Source organism: Amphiprion ocellaris, chromosome 7 (genome assembly GCF_022539595.1).
Source record: "Amphiprion ocellaris isolate individual 3 ecotype Okinawa chromosome 7, ASM2253959v1, whole genome shotgun sequence".
In the NCBI taxonomy this organism is placed as follows: Eukaryota; Metazoa; Chordata; class Actinopteri; family Pomacentridae; genus Amphiprion; species Amphiprion ocellaris.
The window spans coordinates 4,676,631-4,693,740 of NC_072772.1; the positions used below are offsets into that span (position 1 = coordinate 4,676,631).

Consider the following 17,110-nt stretch of genomic DNA (forward strand, 5'->3'; position numbering starts at 1 on the left):
CCAAGCAGCCACCTGGACAGCCAATAGGAACACAGCTTACTGGAAGTCCAGAGGGCTGGCTTAGTGAAGGAAATTTAGTTTAATGTTGAAGCAGAAAGTTAATAAAGAAAGTTGAAAACCACCTTCTGATACCTGAAATCTCTGAGTTTTCACACAAAGAACACCTGAACATGTCAAACTGGTTCCATAGTAGAACCATCATTGTAAAAACGTCATAGTATGGTGTGTTGCTCAAAAAACATTAGGACCCGGCTGTCAGGGGACAAACATGTAAGAAACATGAGAACAGAGAGAACCCAACCAGTAGGTCACAGTTTATCATCATCTAATCATCTCCTGAAGTCCATATGGTGAGAGACATCAGTATCTGGTTGTTAATTTACCAGAGGATGCTTATAATCATGCTGATGTGGTCTGTACTCTACAGTATTTAGTATTTTAGTGACTCAATAAATGCCTAAGTTGTTTTTTTTTAAAATGCTATTTAGTTATTAATAAACATTTAACAGCCTATATGTAATCAATAAATGGCCTTTGCCTAGCTTAAGAAAAATTCACTCAGAACGCTGATATGTTAACAGTACTAAATAAATCAATAAATACATGCATACACACAAAAATAAGTTAATACATTAACTGTGTTAAGATAAGATTTAGATTAAAAAAAAAAGTTGTTTATGTTTTTGCAGAATCCAGTATTGCTCACTGGTTGGTCATTACATTTTGTTAGTTTGATTTCACTGGCTGCACATGTTTGCATATTTGTTCTACTGTACCTTGTTGTAACGTCCAGTGTGTCCACAGCAGCGCCCCCTGTCTGTTACTATCAGCAGGTTGCAGCAGTCGGAGCCGCGCAGGCGCAGTGAGCGTGCGGGCGCAGCTTCGCCGTGGTTTCGGTTGAGCATTCTTGGCAACGTCTCTCTCGGTGAACAGGCTGCCGACCGTCGGCTGTTTCCACAATGTCTGGAGAATTATTTTAACGGAGTAGGAGCCGAGAGGAGCCGCCGGAGCAGCGTTAGGTAAGCTGTGAGCTGTTTTTGTTCTCTCCGAGCAGTTTTAGTATAGTAGCGGGGGTTACTCTGAAGCGCTAAAAAGTGACGAGTGAACTAAACGTTAGCGAGCAAACACCGAGCGGCAGCCGAGCGACCAACTTCAGTCAATGCGGAGAGCAGCGTCTTTACTACGGCTCAGCTCTTCGTCTCTGTCCCACCTGGAGCCGCTCACACCGGCTCCCTGCCCCTCTTCCACCTCCGGCCATTCAGCAGAGTCCATACACCGCCTCAAATGTGGTGCTACCCGCTAAAATGTATTAACTGTAAAATATTCTACAACCATCCTGATAATTAGGGTTCCAGTGCGCATGCTCTCGGAGCTATGCAGACTTCGGATTTGTAGTTTTTCGTACCTGAGTTAATCACAGTTGTGAGGGCCAAGAGAAAACGGTAAAACTACAAGTTCCAGACAATGGGAGCTTTGTTTGGGAGCAGAGCTAGCCAGCTAGTTAGCCTGGACGAGCTTTGCATTTCGAGTAGTTGTGCTGCAATAGGAAGTTGCCGAGACTGGAGGTTTTGTTTTATTATGAGCTGCATGGAAAATAATTTTTGGCTTCACGGTAAAACACGTATCTCTGGAGGAGGGTCCAGGAGTTGTAAACGGTAGCGGGTTACTGTGAGAGGGTGTGCAACACGTTTTAATTGTGATGGTAAGAGGTGGATTGATCTTGGTGCTGCGTGTGTGGACATGCAGACTCAAAACGTGTGTGCAGGATTTACAAGTGCATCGTCTAAATGCGAGTGTGTGTGAGCGTCTGTGCGGTCGAGTGTGTGTGTGTGCGCACTGAATGGGAGGTGATGATGCCTCCCTTTCATTGAGGTCCCCCGTGTTGCTGCTGTATTCCCCAACCCTCAGGAAATGACACGTCGAGCATCAGCATGATGGATCTGTTGGGCAGGAGCAGCAGAGCATGGCAGCGCTGCATATATTCTGGGCATCATTTGCACTGGTTGCCTCCCATCTGGAACTAATAGAATAATGATTACCAGGAAAATGTGGGAATGATGTTCAAGTGTCTCAACCTGGTTATCCCACTGCTCAGCAGACTGTAACAGCACATGGGTTGGAGCGCAGCACTGCCCACTTTTTTTTTTTTTTTAATTTTTTACAAATTTTTGCTGTGCAATGGGTAAATCCTGCATTTCACGTTCAGTTCGAGAGAGAATCGGATTTGAATGTCGCCAGTGCAGTTCTCAACAGCAAAGTTTATGCTGAATAATAATGACATGGCTTTCCATATTGTAAATCCAGTTTGCTTTGATCTCTGGCTGTGCACCAGACTGCAGGAGTCAGTTACACAATGCTCTCTCTTTACAGTTTCCATCGAGCAACTTCCACCCTTTCCATGGATTTTTGAAAATGTCAAAGGCAAAACTAAGCAGGCTAGTCATTTATGCTCTGGGAATTTACCAGTCTGTGGCACTGCATTGTTTATAGCTGTAAATCCAAAGCATACTACACTTATTGAGTAAGTAAAAGTTATGTGATTTTTAGATTAGCCGCACTGCTCTTGTTAGACCTTCTAATTTTGAATAATATCCATCTATGAAGCCTTCACTGTTGTATCTAACAATCACATGCTCCTGTCCTGTCTCCCGCTATAACTCTGTACCTGTCTGACAAAGCAAAAAATCCCATAAATTGATCGCTGGGAAACAAAAAACCTGCAGCACACCACTAGTTCAACCTGACATATTACATTAGTCAATGCAGCAGCATGTCCCTGCAAGCTGTGTTTGCAGGGACATGCTGGAAGTAAACAACAGGAGTGTGTGACTTTATAGAGACGAAGCAAACATGTAAAAGGTTGCAGGCATTTCAGTTTGTCGTGCAGTCTGGTGCAGTTAAAATTTCATGACAAACATTTTTGCTATTTAAAGTGCTTATAATCACTACTGTGTGTGCCTTTTTCAGTGGGATACTGCCAAAGTTATGTTGTAATAGGCCTCTTTCATGTCATAGTAGTAGCACAGGAGTTGGTAAAAAGATTAATGATGGTGCAGTTTTTTTTAAGTGCCAAGGTAATGTCATCACACTGACAGGATTCTAAATCTGAAGCAGCTTAATGGAATTTGTTAATTTTATGATGTAGAGCTGTGCTTTTTCTACTTTGCCGTGTTAAAATGTCCTTTGAGGTTTGTTCTACAAGTGTTAAGCAAAGTGCCTAACAATAACATTGGCAATAAAATGAAAACAATAATTTGAAATTATTCTTCAGATGGGTTTTTTTTTTTTTTGAAGTTCTGGTGTTAACATTGCATAAAAGTCAATAAAATCCACTGTTGTCTAGTGTCCGGTTCACACTTTATTTAGAATTTGACATTAATGGACTCTTGCTTAGATACCATATTGTTTTTCAAGTGGGACAGTTTAAGTTATATGAATTGAATCAAAGCCATTGCACTGTGTTTCTACCCACACAAATTCCAGGAAAAACTCTTTTTCCTGGAATTTGTGTGGGCTTTAGATGCCTCGAAAGGGATTTCAGGCAGCACCAAGAGAAAAGAATGGAAAAAATATGTTTTATAACCAGTTTCAGGAATATGAGTTCCATTTACTCAAGTATAATAGATGTTTTTGTTTGTCAAATTCATCAGAAACGGGAAAAAATGACCGTGCACCCTTAAGGCCAACTTCATTGGATAAGTCGATACACAAAATTTACAAGCAACCCCTTTCCCAGACGTGCTTACACATATAATATAATAAAGATCAGGCAAATGTTAGTGCTAAAAAAAATGTACTTAAACAAAGACAAAATCAAAGTTTTGTGCAATGTTTATGTCTCTGAGCACCCAGTTTTGAGATTTAGTTGAGATTATGTGTTTAAACCTTCCAATCAAAATGTGTGGTGATGCTGTTCAACTTCATACATTTTATATGTGCCCTGGGTTTTGTCCAAAATATGTTCCAGGTCCACAGTATCTGTATAAGCATGTTTGTTGTATGATTTAGGCAGTGACAAAACATTACCTGTGCTTATCTATGCTCATTTTGTAACTTTTGACTCATGTCAGATTGTTGTAAAGCACCTCCAGCAGTCGGCTTGTAGTTGTTCCACTGGGTAAAAGATAACAGTTTCTTACAGTCTGTGATTTTGAACATCTCATATTTTCTGCTGCTTGTTTTAGAGTTACACTGCGAGCAGCTGGAGGAACAAAGAATCCTGTCTTCAAAGGGAGCTGAATGTGGGCCACCTGAGTTACTTCGCCTGTAAGCATTTTGTTGAATCACCGTGCCCTATCTTGGCAGAGGTGACTCATCAGTTGTTTTTTTTTTCTTGTTACTTTATTCTTGAAGAGGATTTTAAGGAACTTACTCACAAGCATTCAATCATGGTCATCTGTTGGGTGAACAATGAAATCTTTCCAAGATCATCTTTTGTGATAGTTGTCAAGGCAGCAAAGAGAGTGTTTTGGCACCAGCGATGTTTGCAGTTCTCTTTCCCAACCGCGACACCTTGGCTGCCCTCCTGCTGTTTGTAATTTTAGAATGCAAAATCTCTTGCCAGGTTTCTATTTAATCCTTAAAGGCGCCTTAGTTAAATAAAGGTTAATAGAAATGAACAATTGTGTGTTTTCACAGTATGCAGAGGAATTCACACATGTACATGCACAACATCCATCTCAATCGTTGGGTGTATCCTGGTAGATCACAGAGGCAGGACAAACCTTTAGGCTATAGATGCCATCTGGTCTATGTCAACGTCCATAGTGACGGCTGCGTCTGTGTGTGTGTGTGTGTGTGTGTGTGTGTGTGTGTGTGTGTGTGTGTGTGTGTGTGTGTGTGTGTGTGCAAAAGTGTGTGTCTGAAGGGGCCTACCGTGTAGCGTCGGCTTTAACTTGAACTGATAGCGTTCAGCCATCACTGGCTCATAGTCAGCTGACTTGCCTGCTACAGGATACTGAAATCAATTTCTTATTGAAGTGTATTTCTAACTGCTTTCTCTGGTATTTATTGCTGGCTCCTAGTCTTCTTTATAGTCCTTATAAACAACACTGTGACGCAGGTTAAACCTGTGTTGGCAGGTAATCTAAATGGCTCTCCACATGTCATCACACCTGGCATCACAGCCTCCTTTCAACTGAAGTGAAACACAGTTAGGATGTTAATTGACTGCCGCAAACAGGTGTTTAATTGGATTATTATCTTAATTCAGGGTTGTTTACCTGTGATAATTGTTCAGATATTAAAACATGGGGACAAACTACCCTGTACTCTCACACTGTAGATGACCAAACCCTCCCTTTCTGGTTGCAAGATTAAGTAATGACAGTCATTTTGTTCATGCAACACCTCTTGGATAAAATATATAGACTATATAGACAAAGCATGCTTATTAGTGTCGCAGCTTTCACTAAAGGAAGCAGTTCGAAGCTCTTTGCATAGAGCAAAGGAATGTTCAAACCAATTAAAATTGCCTTAAATTAAATGTAACTACATTTAAATACAGTTATAGTGCCATTACAGTGCAGCAAAAATCTAAAGACTTCAGGCACCATATACAAAACAGTATACAATGTTGATGTTGCAGCAAAATTTTAGCTCGTCGAACAAGACAGTCTGAGGGAGAGCAGAACAGAAACCCAGAGTGCATTGTGTGGGCGAAAGCAAGCATGCATGCAGCGAGAACAGAAATTACATTTTATTTGATAATTATGTAATGTAGTGTTTTATGTAATTCTGTGGTTCAGCTGTGATGTGGATGAAAATGTAGTTTAGAGCTACAGTCTCTCTGAGGTGATGACCTGTCCTCAAATCACTGAAAATACATCTCCACACTAGACTGCCTCACAGATATGTACAGTTTTATGTATACATACAATATATTTTTAATTTGAATATTGATAATTGATTGGATCATTTGCAGAGCATCATTGTGTATAAGTAGCTCTTGTGATGGTCGTTCATTCACACAAAAAAGGTTGTGGAAGCCTAAGAAGAGTACATAAAATGTAAGCAAGTCAGTGTGTAGGATTAATCTTTAGCAGCAGTCTCATATAGATTGGTAAACCACAGGATGAATATAGTTTCAGAAGAGCTGCGTCATACACGCGTGTTAATCAGGAGTGCAGGTGTACAGTTTAAAATGAAATAGTGTTAGACCACCAATGGTATAGCAGCTCCTCCCCCACTCTCTTTGATGTATTTTCCTCCCATGAGGGTCTTATCCATAAGTCAACATGGATGACAGTGTCAAGAGGTCAGAGATTTACAGAAAAGAGGGGCACACCGTGTTTCTTGAAATGAGTCTCTGCTTTATGGCCTTCTGTGCAGCTATAAAACATTTGCTAGGTAGGCAGTTGATCTGTCAAGACTGCCTCCTCATTTTTTCCTTCTCACTCCTTCAGAGGTCAGATTCCCTCAAGGTGTTGTTTACCAATCTGTGTCTTCTTCTGAGGGAAGAGGATGAATCAGAGAATCACATTCCTGCTTGTAAATGCCCGAGATGTGCTTGCATTCAGCTAGTATAGCACTCCCAGAGTGCACTTTTGTCTTTTCCAGCAGTTATGGTCTTCTCAGTTTGGCTATCAGACAGAATAGCCTCTCAGTCATAGCACCAGCTAGGTCCCAGGCTACATCTTCCTTCTCTTGACTCCTCTGTGCTGGGTATGTTTGACTGGGGTAAATATAGGCTGTTGCTTTTAGCTCGAGGATAAACACAGATGTTGAGGAGGCCTTTCTTGCCATAGGTTGGCCTGTGTCCTCCCCGTGGTCAGCGTTCATAGCAGAGGGAGGGAGTGAGAGAAAATGCCTCATCGTCCATCTGCAAAACACTTAAACAGGGTCATTGGACTTACAACAAAGCTTCTGACAGGGTTACAGGAGATACATAGTCTACAAAGCATTAAGACAGCCTGACAGAGTGCTGTACATAAAATGTGATTTACACCCTCCTTTATATGACTGCCCATTTAGCAGTTAATATGAAGGCGACTGTACAGATTTGCAAATGGTTGTCCAGTTAAGAAAGAGACTGTACCTAGCTATGTCAGGCAGTGAGTTTAAACTTGAATCTGTGCTTATTGAAATAGAGGAGACAGTACTGTAAGAAAACCAGATCTGACTGACTGAATTTTTTCTGAATTCTCACTTTGAACCCAAGGCCATGATGGGTAGGAATAGCTGCAGTAGCTGGCTATAGGCCGGCTTCGTCTCCGAGCAGTACTAAATGTGCTGTTCTCTGAAGCCTCACAACTATTTCTCTTCCCACTTTGTAAAGTTTCTCTGAGTTATATTGCATCTTTCAGAAAGTATGATGTTAAGTGGTGTTTTAGTGCTGTACTCTGAGAGGCTGGTGATGGTACTAGAAGCACAAATCATGCATTTGATCTCTGGGGAACAGACTTTGTTCTGTAGACTTGCAAAGCAGTCCAGTAACCATCCATGAATGTAAATTGTCAGGGAGCTGAAAAGGGGTGGGGGCCACTTTTTTCTGTAATGTCTTTATCTAACTACGTCTTGTTTCTTGTGTCTTGGGAGTTGAAATTGTCTGCTGCTTAAGAAGAAGAGTGTGTTGTTACACCTGCTTCATATCTGTCCCTAACTGAGGCTTCACACATGGGGATGACAGGTGGTGTGTGTGTGTGTGTTTCCACAAAGAGCTCTATCTTACTCTAGCATAGCAGAAATGTTCTGGAAACAGGAAATCCTGCCTGACGAGATAAAGAAACAGCTGATTCTGTTTCCATCTGTTTTTTATAGAGTGAGGAGGAGTAAATTAACCTTGTGCGCCCCGCATACACATGAGCTTGACCATCACACACCTGTTAAGGCATAAGTTCATCTGCTATCTGTTTTACTCTGAGCTGCAGCAAATAATCATAAAACCTCACAATTGCCATTCATTAATCCTTTCAGTGTCCCCCCTTCCAAGTTAAAAATACCAAAAAAATCTACGCTTCAGGCCTAGACATCTATAATCATGCTAGGCCTGTGGTTTTTTTTTTAACTGCTTTTTGGATGTTTTTACAACTATTTATTGAAAATCATTACACGTTAGCAGCTCTCATTCCTGTATTAGGGCAGAAAATTCAGAAAAATGCCCATTGCAGAACCCAAGCTGATATATTTGCGTTGGGTTTTCTCTCCCCCAAACATATTTAGTTAACAATGCCATATTAAAATCAGAGAAGCACAACATGCACATTTGAAACACTAGAACCAGCAAATATTTACAGTTTTTCCTCATTAGCACTTGGACAAATTATAGAGTTTAATTAATCTATTTCTATAGTTGCCTGACCAATAATAAACAATTCTTTTCAGCCATAATTCACACATACTGTAACAGAACTTCCTATCGTGTGATTTCATATTTTACTCCAAATTACATTGCTTATCAGAAATATACCACATTTTTTCCTACCAGTTTTAATTTAAAGCTTGAAGATAAAGACCAGCTTCTTGAAGTCAGTGATCAAAAATGTTAATGGAGAAGTGAAAAAGCCCTTCATCTCTGTCAGTGGTCTGAATCATCAAAAGGCTGGAATAATCCTGACCATTATGTCTCAGCAGTGAGTCTTTTCTTTATTGTGAAAGCAATGTGTGAATGACCACGTTTTTCTTTCTTTTTGTAGTGTCATAAAATCATCTCTGTTGCTTCCAGGCACCTCATGGGAATTTCATCTGCATTTTATTTGGAGGCGTTGGTCAGCCTTTTTGCTCCTTCTGTGCTGCCTGTTGGAGGTCACGGGAAGTGAGTGTGTACTGAGAAGAATGCAACTGTGTGGTGAAGATGAGTGTTGCTGTGAATCAGACATTAGGCAGCGGGGAGAGAAGTGGCCTTACGCTGCGGAGATCTGTCACTAAGACAAATGACCAGCTCACAGGACATGAGCAAAAACATTGCTTTTAAGCTCAGAAAAAAATCTAGCTTGCAGCTGATGTCTTGGACTTTTTCTTTTGCCCGTGAATTGTTGGAATAGTTTAGGATTAGGTCATCCTAGTTTCCGGAGAGGAACCACGCTGCTTCCAACTACATGTTGAAAAAAAGGGCTGAACACCAACATGACAGAATATTATTCATTTATTTATATTATTCGTTTCTTTACTTATTAACACGGTCAAGGACATTTAAACAAACTCAAATACAAATTAAATACTAATTTAGAAAGTGACACATTTACCTAATTAATTATATTGTACTACTAATTTATATATTTATATATAAGACAGGTAGCGCAAAACAGTGGCATATATTTACAAGAATGGACATTTCTATAAAATGTTGTGCAATTGAAACAGTGGCATCTGAGTATTCAGATCTCAAAATTAATATGTAAGGATCCCACCACAACGACCGAATATTCGGATATTCGGGTCCAGCCCTAGTACATACACTAATGCAGTCATTCATAGAGCCATACATTCAAGCATACAGTTTCGCCCTCTCTGTGTCTTTTCACAGCTCCTATCTCAAGCTATAACTGCTAACTGTGGAGCCATTGTTTTAATGCTAATTGAGTATAGCATGTGGTCATTCCATAAATGCTTCTTGTCCCAGTTTATTATGGCACTGTATCAAAATGTGCATTTTTTTTCCCTCCTCATTTCCAAATCAGATTGGATTAAGGTTATTTGGTGGGCTCTTTCCACACAAGTTCACTTGGTCTGCTCTGCTCACTGAAAGTATGGTATGCTAATGTATTTATGATGTTATGCAGATAATATATTAAGTCTGCTCTATGAAATGGACTTAAGAGACCTCCGACAAACACAAAGCTGTTTGGTTTTCAGGCCTTTGAAAATCTTGCTCAGGATGTGTGGTGGTGTGCGTATGTGTATACACTGACTGTATAATTCAGAATTGTTCAGTGTAGTGAACATTTTGACTGACTTGTGATTAGTGTTTTCTGTGGTCAATTTACATTTTTCCCAAGGATTTCACTGCAACAACATATTAAATCCTTAATGATGAACATAAACAATTCCATTGCAAGAACTTTTTGTGCATGTTCCAACCACAGGAACTACAAATGTAGAACAGTGGCACACTGCTGTGCTGGTTGTGATGCTGATTGAATAAACTCGAAGAAAAAAAACATCAACAAATGACATTTTTTCTTCATTGTATATGTCCTTGTCGAGTAGCAGTCTTCTCTCAAGCATCGCCATCAACAACATGTTTACTATATTGGCTAGCATAGCAAACCCTCCATTGTTCTATTTCCTACATGCCCAAAGAACTGGACTTAGGTTCAGTAACTACCATTTGTCATTGTTTTGACGCACTCTGAGTTGACTTACCAGTCGAGGCTTTCGAATTGCACACTGCAATAGAAATGGCTAAAAGAACTGATTAGGGGGCTGTTACTGTAAATGTTCGTGCCTTCATGGGCCTTTCCCAAATTCCTACAGTGGAAAACCATCTATCTGCCATCAAGTTAAGTCTGTGCTTGCATGTGTTTAAACAGCAAATGCAGTCATATTACATTTCTGCAAAAGTTTGGCTAATTTCAAAGTTTTTGGTAGATGACAACATGTCTTAGCATGCTGCTGTGTCAACATAGTGACCGCAAAGAAATTAAATGGGCTGCATTTTTTTCCTGCTGTGCTAATGTTTGTCAGAACATAGCCTTAATCTTCAGTTATATTTCAGCCTTCCACCAAGCTTGCAAAACTAAGACAAGACCGTGGGAACACTTTAAGAAATGGCATTAAAATATACTGATTGGTAGCAAAAGCTATAAAAAAAAACTACTGGACTCCAGTATCTTCTGCAGTTCTGACTGCTTTTGTCTGACAGGACGACATGCTGCTTACTAAAATTTTAAATTAAATAGTAGTTAATGTGACTGAACATCTTCCCAGTATGAATAAATCAGATTTTTGGTGCACAGAATGACATTGGTGGTTGTAGGATGATTTAATTTCTCCAGTTCTCTCCAAGTAAAGGTTCTATTCATCCTGCTCAGTACATATGTATAGTCTTTTTTTTGCTGAGCCTGAGCACAGATGTTTCCTGAGCTACTGCGCGTGAAAACTTGTATGCCTTCAAGTGCTGTTTATTGAAGTGCCTGATTAAATTAGTAGTATTGTAATTAGGCCCTCTGATGCCATCCTGTGTAATCCTTGCATTGTAATGCTTAGCTCGCTGTTTTTAATCTTCTCCACATTGCAGACTTGGCTTACAGTGCAGCTCATCCACTAGTAACACTTTTTAAAAATACAATTATGTGTTAAATGCTCTTTTATTTTAAGGGCATATGTCAAAAGTGAGTGTGTGCAGCAGGGGCAGGCTTGTTAACTGTCCCATATGAGTGGAATAGAGTGCAGTGAAGGGGAGAAGGAAGGGACAGAAGTTGGGGTGTTTGTCCACACACCAGCAGAGGCTGTTATCTTCGTGGGAGAGGAGGAGACTGATGGACTGATAACTCAGGGAGAGCAATCGCTTGACAGGAGAGGAGGGATGGGAGGACAAGGCAGAGGCTGAAAGGGAGGTCTGTTGCAAGAAGAAAACCAGTCCATGTGCTTCCTTCTCTTCTTTCACCTTCTTGATTTGTCCTCCCTTTTCTGTCTCCCTTTTCCCCATGACCTCTGCAACAGAGCTCTGATTAGATAACTGTCTTGTTCAATGTGTCAGACGAGGCTTTACCTGAGAAATAGTAATGATGATGACCAAAGGGAAGGAGAACAAAACACAGTGGAAGTAAGTGACGATTAAAAAAGTGTGAATGTGATACAAGCCCCCCTAGAGAGAGGTGAGAGCCTCAGAGAGACAGGGAAGTGTATTGTGTGTGAATCCATGGAGGAAATGTACAGTCTGTTGTGTGGTTGTCTCTGGAGAGAGTGTGTATGTGGAGCGGATCTCCTCTGCTTTAATGAGTACAATTAAGAAGAGCAACACTAAAAGGTTTAGAACAAGAGAGAGGCAGCAGACGGTGGTATTTTGTCTGTATGCAGCAGCTACCAGGTGACTGCTTGTGTGTGTAGAAGGTCACTGTTATCTCTCCATCGCTGACTGAAACTCACTTGACCCACTTTGTTGCTCAGAGGCACTCAAACACCCACAATGCCTCTCTCTTCGTCTCTCTCTGCTCCCTTCTCTCTCTCCCAGACATGAACTCTGTCACTGCTCTTAGCCTAAACACCTCAACACACACATGGTTGCATCCATTAAGAACATTTCTGCCATGTAGCTACTCCAGACGCTTTTCCCCTCCTTCATGTACATGCACACACTCACATGCACAGTTGTCTACAGAGAGCTGTGTTTTTCCAGTGGTTCCCACGTCTGACTTTGCCCAGAATATTGGCGGCCCCATGGGAAGCCTCCAGGCTGTGGGTTTTTTCCTCTACTCACAATTTTTTATAAAGGAATAGTTCAACATTTTGGGAAATGCTCTTAGTTTTCGTGCTGAGAATTAAATGAGATGATTGATACTATTCATGCATGCATGGCATGTATGGACCAGGAACTAGCAGGCAGACACAGAGTGATATTGTCAAAAACAGGATTATGCATATTTCCCGAAATGTCAAATTATCCCATCAAACGCTCCTCTTCCCTTCCCTTAATTTTTCTCCTTTGACCTATTTTTCCTCTCTTAAATTTTTGTCAATAGTCAAATGTTTTCACTCAACACTGTAGCTGTCTATGACTGGAAAACAAATAGGCCAGTGTATGCTTTTGTAAGCACATGTGCAGCTCAGTGTGAGTGCACGTGCACGCATGGCTGTAGGACCACACCCTGGACTCACGCCACACTTTAAACCAAACACACAGAGAAAAAGAGATGACTTCTGGATGGATTCAGCTTGTTGTGACAGCGCTCGGCACTAGTTTGGGCCAGGACAATGATGACTGTGGATCGTAGAGTGAAGAATGAGCTATGTGGCAGCAACGCTGATCTTTACGCCATCTCTGCTCATGCAGAAAGAAAGTGATGATGGTGATCCAGTGGTACAGTCCCTCTGTTGGAGTTTCATTTGAGGCTGGTTATATCAGACACACCTTCCATTCAGCTGTTATTACTGGCCAAATTCCACATCAGAGATGCCGCTGTCAGTCCAGATGCCTGACATACTTTTGAAGGGGCTGAAACCTCTATCGGCATGTAAAACTCCCCCTCACCTCCCCTGTGTGATTGATACTTTGACCTGAAACTAACAGTTATTTAGAAATTTAACTAACAATTCATAAATCATTACCACTTCTTTAGCATTAGAACCAGATGGTGCTTTATATAGGAAAAAGTTTTAATGTGATGCAGAGGTAGTCTTCTGGATTCAGAGGGCAATACATTGACAAACCTTTAGTCAGATCATAATGGGGTGTTTTTATGTCCTTGTCACACACACACACACACACACACACACACACACACACACACACACACACACACACACACACACACACACACACACACACACACACACACACACACACACACACACACACACACACAATGCCACTGTGGGTTAAAAGGAACCACACCTTGCTCCTGTAATCCTCTTTCAGTCAAGACAAACCTCTCTTTATAATATCTTCTGAATAGACTGTGTTCACCTGCACTCACCACCTGCTTTCCCCTTTGCAGAAGAGTGTTTAAATGCATCCATTTTTTGATACTTTGATCCAGTAGTGTAGGAACAAGTGGTACAATACAGACTACATCAACAATAATAGTGTGCTACAAAGAAAATTGAGAAAATAACAAAAATAACACAATGTAATGGTTGATATGTGATGCACAATACATTAAATAGCTGGTGTCTTATTGTCAGTTTCCTGCAGGCTGTAGGTTTGTTTTTACTTAGGAACAAGTCCACTTTCAGCTATTGGTAGTTCTTCTGAGAGTGAATCTAACCTTCTCTAGCTGCACAAACTACATCAGATACTTTATATCCAGTGAGTATTCTTGCAAGTCACGTCATCTTACAACTCTGAAAGGATCAAGCAGCTGGCAATAAGAAAGAGAAGGGATTAACCTTAATTTAGGATTAAATTCCTCAACAGCCACCCCAAAAATTGTGATTAGTGACTTTAAGAAAGGGATAGAGAGGGATCCTAAACACATTTCTAGAGAGATTTTAAAATACAATAGGCAGAAGGGGCCATGTTTTATTATGGCACCTAGCAATATGCAGTTACTTTTGAGATTTACCTCTGCTGCTTTTTGCTCTGGTATTATTTCCCCGCTTGCTGTCTGCATTTTTTGTTTCCTTTTTCTCACAGCGTCAGTTTGTACAGTGCTTTCTGCAGCCCTGTGTTTCAGCTCGGTCTCAATGGACCTACTGTACTCTGTTTGCTCTCGCTTGTCAAGTCCTGCAGGCAAACAGTGCCTGGTCTCTCTGGGGCCTGGGACTGTGCAAAGCCCGCTGAGCTATAGTACTACAGTTTCACCATAGAGTCATGTTACCACAGTGTCTGGCTAGTGACGTTGTGTGAGAAGCTGGGGTGTATGTGTTTGTGTGCCTACAAGTGCTGGATAGGGACTCAGTGTGGGCTTTGCATTTTTTGTCTTAATCTCATACTGATTAATGAAAACAGTCATGCAGATTTTAGCTTCACAGTCACCAGAATATAACTTGTCGAAAAGGACTCAGAGATGGGCAGTAGAGGGGAGGGGAGGAGGAAAAACTAGACACTACATTAGGTGTGAGAGGAGGAGCAGCAGACCCTTGTAAAAGAAAGATGCATCCCCATGGGCAAAGAAGATTCAGCCATTGTCCTCCACATGATTGTAATGCACGGCTGTGTTCAGATGAAGTTTCGCATTTTGGTGCATGTCTTTCCTGTTTGAGACAGCTCACTCTACCCCGGCATCTCCAAGTATTCTGTGGGACTTGAAATTGCTCCCCTCGGCTGGTGTTGGCAGACACAGGGAGAACGAGGGAGGAGGAGGGGGAGGCCGGAGCGATTATGAGACTTGGGGTGTGCTTTAACCCACTTACCACACCATCTCAGAGTCTCCTGCCAAAACGGTGAGCTTAGTGCTTTAAATCCTCTTCCCAGAGTGAGCTGATAGTTTGTTGCTTGCGGCTGTTCTTTGTCTTGCTGCCTAGAAATGTTGTCTGCGTGAGGTTTAAACCTCCGTTCACAATTAATGATTATTTGTATCAACATGATGGTTTTATATATCCTATAAGTGAATGCATGTGATCGAGATCCTGCCCATCCTGCAGTGAGTTATTGAGGGTTGTGTATGTGAGTTGTCAGGCAGTTTCCTGGTCATAAACACACCCGTGAAGTAGCCCTGCTGTGTTTTGAAGTGAGCCTCCCTGTTGGTCCTTCCAGTGCTCATAGCCAGCCAGGCAGGCATGTTTATTTGCCCCCTCCAGGCTGGTTTGTGCTGGGCAGGCCTCTGCCCCAGGGGTTAGAAAGTCCAGTTTGAGCTCCAGCTAGTCCATCCTCTCCCAGCTTTTTGCCAGCATCACATGCCTATTTCCCCCCCACACTATGCTGGGCTCCCTCTCTTAATAAAACAGGCTCATAATGCCACGTTCCTTGCATTCTTTATGTGCAGGCCTCTTTCTGTTTTTTTTTTCACATGCATGGATGGGTTGCACTGAGAAATGTAGACCACACCATTAATATGGCCAAATTGTGCACAGTACTTTTAGCGGGGCTAAATGCTCTTGAGTTTTAGTTTTGTTTATTTGCCCAGTATAATGCATTCACAATGTCTCAGACTTCAACACAACACTTGAACAAGTTTCCTCTTTAGTGCAAGTGGAAGTGCACAGCGAAGAGCAGAGGTGGAATTGGGTGGGGGTTGGAGGGCAAGTAAAGGCCGATTCAGTGGTGGGGGTTCATCGTTGGTGCAGCAGCCCTGTCATTGTAAGTTTACGTCTGGACTCCTCCCCACATCCCCCACCTTCCCTTCCTTCTAGCACAGCAGAGTCATGGTAGAATTGGGGTCAGACACGCTCCCACACTTGCAACTCAGTCCTTATGTTATCCCCCTTTCCCCAAACAAACAATCCTGTCTTTGTCCTTCTAATATCTGTCATCTCTCTGTCTGACCTTCTCGTTCAAATCATCCTGTCTCATTTCTTTCTCCTTTCACTTCTCTTAATGTCTCTCCTCATCTCACGCTTTTGCTCAGGATAGTTCCCCTTCCCCATGCCTGCTAAGAGAAGAGGACAGGGTGAGATTTATAATTAACAAAGGCTGATTCTAGCACTGAAAGAGAGAGCTGTCTGGAAGAGGCTGATGAGACACAGTGACTGATGTGATCTCAAAAAAAGGTTGTGCTGCTTTTGTATGCAAGTTTTGGCAAAGTCTAAACTGCTTAGACATGGCAGAACTCCACTTTAAAAACAGCCTACAGTACAGTGGTGGTATGTAATCCAACACTGCATTGATTCTCTGATGAGCTAGGGCAACCGTGAAGACTCGTTACCATCTCATAAAAGATGTTTGCCCCCTCAAGACTACATTATCTCTGGGGAAATTACCACCAGAGCTCAGTGTTCCTGTACATCCAGTTACACTCCTATAACAGTTTGTGTCTGTCAGAGGTTATTAATTAAGTTCAGATTTCACAGTTTTTTCTTTGTTCAAACCATGTTTGGTTTTGCAGGAGAATAGTGCAGCATTCGCTTCATACATGCCGGATTACTTGTTTGCTCAAGCAAGGCAGTTGGAAAGGGAATGCAAATGATATCCGAAACTAACTCTTTTAGTCTCTAACGAAGCAGGCCTGCTCTGAAGCTGTAGGGCAGGGCCTGGCCATGCCTGGCACCATTTGGTTGGTTAAACAGATGGCTCAGTGTGCAGGTCAGTGTGGAAGGAGAGACCGTGCAGACAAGCTTTTAACCATCTGGGCACTAAGTGATGATGCTGGGGCTGCTGCTCTGTCCATACCTCAATTAACTGGTACTTACTTCCCAGTGATCAAGTTATATTGATCTTATTATGTTTTGCATGACTGGATCATCTAACTTGTACCACACACAGATAATCAGTAATTAAAGCAATAGTTTGGCACCTACTGAAATATCCTTTTCAAGAACGATTAGTGTCACTCTCACCTATCCATTTTAATATGAAGCTTGAGCTAGCAATTTAGCTTAGCATAAATGCTGGAAATAGCAAAGTGACAAGGCT

The 17,110-nt window shown here is 41.6% G+C and overlaps 1 protein-coding gene across 3 annotated transcripts in view; it reads left to right on the forward strand.

Annotated features, from left to right (window-relative positions):
• Nucleotides 1-862: 862 nt before the first annotated feature.
• Nucleotides 863-17,110, forward strand: part of sipa1l3 (signal-induced proliferation-associated 1 like 3) — a 77,931-nt gene continuing 61,683 nt past the window's right edge. The window contains exons 1-2 of one of the 3 annotated variants that reach the window (XM_035956406.2): nucleotides 863-1,019; nucleotides 4,185-4,307. The gene's annotated coding sequence lies outside the window, so the exon portion shown is untranslated. The remainder of the gene's footprint in view (nucleotides 1,020-4,184; nucleotides 4,308-17,110) is intronic. The other 2 variants (XM_023288391.3, XM_023288392.3) reach the window with 2 other exon arrangements.